Raw genomic sequence first — 4,710 nt, forward strand, 5'->3', positions numbered from 1 at the left:
TTGAACAGAGTGTGTGTGATTATTTACTTTTTTTTTTTTTTGCCTATGCACAACCTTTACTGCACTCTCAGCTGTAACTGCGTTGAGAGCAAAGTTCAAGGATAGTCTACTCTGTTTGCTGATGCAATTGGAGAGTGTCATGGACATATTATGAGGCTGCGCGTGCGTTCCAAAGTTGAGAGTTCAAATTGAGTTTCACTGTAAAGGTTATAGCACATTTGGTGTGCGTATGTGATCCCTCTGAAGAGTACCCGTGTGACTGTGCGGAGTCAGAAATGGTGTCTGACACATCAAAATTGTTGAGTTCAGTAGAACCAACCGAAGGATAAGAATTGAAAGAGGTTATGTCCTGGGTAAAATGAATCAGTAAGAATATTCTCTGGAGACTTCTCTGAGGAGTGCATGTCCTCGAAAATGGCCTTGTCATGATCGTGTCCGGTATTTTATAGTTTATTTTAGCCTAACGTATTCTCTCCGTGTTACCTGATGTTCACCTGTGTCCCTCACAGATAGTTTGACCCTTTTAAATTTATGGCTTCTACTTGAATTGGTAGCTTTATTACATCAGCCAGTTGTTGTCTCATAAACCGCTGTTGACTGCCGAGTTCACTGCACTCGAGTCATCTGCATGGTTTGACTAAAATTGCACTTTGTGCCACCTTGATCTCATATCCAAGAGCTACATCTGAGGCACCACATTTAATGGGGGACATTGCAGTGTTAAAACTGCAAGCAAGATCAAAATGTAGCCTCACCTCAGTAATTTATAGCCCTTCCAGCATCTCTGAACAAAATGTGCAGACGCTACTGAGTGTTCATTTTCCTTGAATAGTGCAAATAGCAGTGCAATCTGACTCCCTTGAAAAAAAAAGTTGTAGTCCAAAAGATGAGAACCCCAATTTGAATAGAAAAGTGGCATGCATCAGAGTATCTACGCATTTGATAGCTGCCAAAGAGCTTTGCAAAGCCTCAAATTCACTTATTTTTATTTGCACCCTTAAAACTCCCAAAAGTTTTGTTTAAATTGCCTTACTCTAACCGCAATCCTGCTTTGCATTGTAGCCAAGTGTAGAATGAAATCCAAGTCTGTTATTGTGCTGCTGTACAAAATATTGGCTGCCAACCTAAAGCTGAGGAGTCATTCTTCTCTGGGGCAAACAGCTTTCATTTTTTGTCATGCTTGAAGAAGTTAATGAGAGGATAATGGGAGAGGTTTCATAAAACATAATAATAATAACAAATTTCATAATAGCGTTCACATTCGCTCTTTGTTTTTTTTTTATTTGTGTGGAATGAAATCTTTATGAATTTTTTTTTCCTTCCCACTTCCCCTCTCAGGCGTATTGATTTTTGTTACTCATGTGTTTGTTGTAATATGACGCTGACTATGTTGCCTTGCTATTTCCTGAAACAGAAATAAAAATGAAATAAATGAAATTATTTAGTAAGACACTGCAGGGACACAAAATGATGACCAAACTTTGGCTGACAGAGTAACTGAAAAGAGTCTCTCTTGCATAAATACACAAATCTTTTTTCTGTCCCTGGGACAGTATGCCCACCTCTGGAAACAGACTAATACAAAATAACACGCAATACAAACACAATCAAACAATAATGCAGTGGTTCTTAAACTTGTTGAAGGTATCGAACCCCATCAGTTTTATATGCACATTCACCGAACCCCTCTTTAGCGAAAAAAAATAATAAAAAATTCAAATTCAAGACATAGTTGTTTTTTACTGGTACACAAAATGAGCCATGCATGATCATCACCTTGTTCAAAGAACAAAACCAACACAAATTGCATAGCTGCAAATCAGTGTGCCTTTCCGAGACCAGTTCATGCCTTATCACGAATGTACACGCTAAATCAGGTGTGTTCGGACCTCCGCAGTGCTAGCTCTGCCGAACCCCTGAGACCAACTCAACCGAACCCCTAGGGTTCGATCGAACCCAGGTTAAGAGCCACTGCAATAATGTATACATGCAGGTTGCCTACAGTACAATGATGTAAGATCCAGCAGGTGCCCAATAATGCATACATGCAGGTTGCCTACACTGCAATGATGTAAGATCCAGCAGGTGCCCTATTGAGCAACAGAATGACACTGGCCAAAAAAATATCAATATCAGTTTGTACCCATCACTACCTCCCATTTTTGTTTTGAGAATGTTAGAGGATATTAGAGTACCCGCAGAAAACTCAGGTAGGCACAGCAGAGAACATGCCAAATCCACACCGAAGCCATAACTTGAACTCAAATCAAAATCTCAACTGTCAAGTGCAAACCAGTTGGCCATCAAGCCACCCATCATTGTTTTTATTACCATATTGTTATTCCTAATATTATTAATAGTAGTAGTACATACTATTTAATAAATCATCCCACCACCATGCTTCACTCAAATATGAAAGAAAGCACATTAGGAAAATCCTCATTTTTAATGGCATGATTCATTTTACCCAAGATACATTTCCTTCCTTCCCTCCCCGCTTTCACACTTCATCTTCATCACAGGAAGAAGAAACATTAGGACCATGTTGAGCTAATCAGAATCTGGGACAGGCTGTGCCGGACCACTGCAGCACAGATTCTCATATTTGTATAGAGTCTTGTCAAAAGTGGCCCATCTTGCAGAAAAGGACAAAAGCGCAGCAGCCACTGCGAGAACGGAGATGGGATAATGATGACTAATTATTCATTCGGGGGAGGGGTCTATCATGTTGTTTGTTTCTTCTCCACCGACACAGGAGAAAGATACTATGACTCACTTCCACTTTGGATGAGCTGATGTCAAGTGAGACACGGTTATTGCAGCAAGATGTTGTTTTTCCTTAGGTCTCGGCACTGATGCGAATACGTGAGTTGCTGGAAAAAGGGCCATTTATATGTCCAATAATTTGTTAATCACCTCACATCCTGTATAATTAACAAGATGGATCTAAGATTTCCCGCTTGTCACACCATGAAACGGTCAAGTTGAAAGCAACACATTGAATGCTTTTTCCAACAAGAACCAACAAATTGATTCTCAGTGACGTCTTCCAGAAAACTGTTTATCCGTAAATTTGAGACCTCAGTTTAATATCACTGCAAATTGGAGTGCCTAGCTGAATTGTCGAGGCAAGTCCATGAACCCTGTTTTCATAGAGAAAAGCAATGTTGCAATATATGTGGCATAGATGTAAAAAATAAAGACTGTAACTCATCTTCCCCAGTAATCTTGTCATAATCCTACGTTTTTCCACAATATGTTTGTGTTTAACCTTTCATTCAGATGGGACTCATCCCTGTTCTCCATTTTCTGGATGTGGTCGAAAGATCAGAGCGCTCTCTCAGAGTAGAGTGACGACAGCTATCAAGATATTATTGGATATTAATTATTTCTCAGTTTAATTTATTTTCCACTTCACCTACAAATGAAAATGTTGTCTTTCTATATACAGCACATTAGCCTACACAGCCCTCAGAGTAGCAGGAATCACATCATTCTTCTCCACATTCATTTTAAGAAGGCATGCGTCACAACAGAGAAATATAATCCCTCTCATATGAAAAATTATGAGATGAATGCCAATATGCTCAAATTGAAGGTAAATTGCAAAAACATCTCTGCAATTAGTAGACTCTTAGGCTTTAAGCAATGGGCTCATTTCCTTTCTGGCGCATTGTATTGTATGATGAAAAGAAAAATTGAGAGGCCATCTTTTATTTGCCTGCTGAAAGGTTTTCTTTTTTTTTCTCATTACCACAGACAAAATGCAAACACAACTAAAGCGCTGCGCATGCTTCACAAAACTATCCTTCCCAGTGAGAGAAATGGGCTTTCAACAAAAATAAATCAAAAGGCTTCACTTTGCTGCGCATTACAGAGAAAATTAATGATCTTATGATTGCCATGCTCGGAGCCACTGTCAATGCAGTCCAACAACATGAGGGAATTTTTTGTCATGCAGTGTATGACGTACTTATTCTCAACGGCTAGACTTATCCTTAACTACCATCCCTTCCTTCAACATACCTTCATATAGTAGATTTGAAGAAAATTAATTTTGTCCTTGACCGAAGTATAAAAGAAAGTAATCTCATCATGAAATGTTTGTCGCAATGTCAAGACATTTTCACTCATACCCAGCAGCTGCCTAATGTCATTGGGATTGATTCTCAAAGATCAGCTAGTGTTTGCAGCAAATGTCATGCCGCTCCATCAAACAGTTGTCGAGACAGTCCAGTCCAGAGAGACACAGGGGCGGTTGGCAAAGTCATGTCAATCATTCATTGGCAGGTTAAAAGGGTACGAGAGGTCCTGTGAACACTCTATAACAAAGAATTACACACGAGTGCGTGTAAGAGATGCCTACAATGCTAAAATTATTTTAGGTCAGCGATAATGATGGTTTTTGAGTTATTTCAAAAGAGTCCTTATTAATTAGCACAATTTCTTTCTTGAAGGAATTTAATCAGGATACTACACGGGGGAAACTTGGCCATGGGTTCTTTTTGGATGAATCATGCTGTTTGTCAAGGTGGCATTTTGTCAAGCGCTGAACAGAAGGCTACTGATGCAAATGAATTATTAAGCTTCCATAGCGTTTCTTTACAGTAGGTCAACCACATCAATTTAAAATGTCATGACTATGGGATGAGAACAGGACCTACAACTTTTGTAATTAATTTCTTGCCAGTTAAATAAGCTTCCTTTCAG

Source organism: Syngnathus scovelli, chromosome 3 (genome assembly GCF_024217435.2).
Source record: "Syngnathus scovelli strain Florida chromosome 3, RoL_Ssco_1.2, whole genome shotgun sequence".
Lineage (NCBI taxonomy): Eukaryota > Metazoa > Chordata > Actinopteri > Syngnathiformes > Syngnathidae > Syngnathus > Syngnathus scovelli.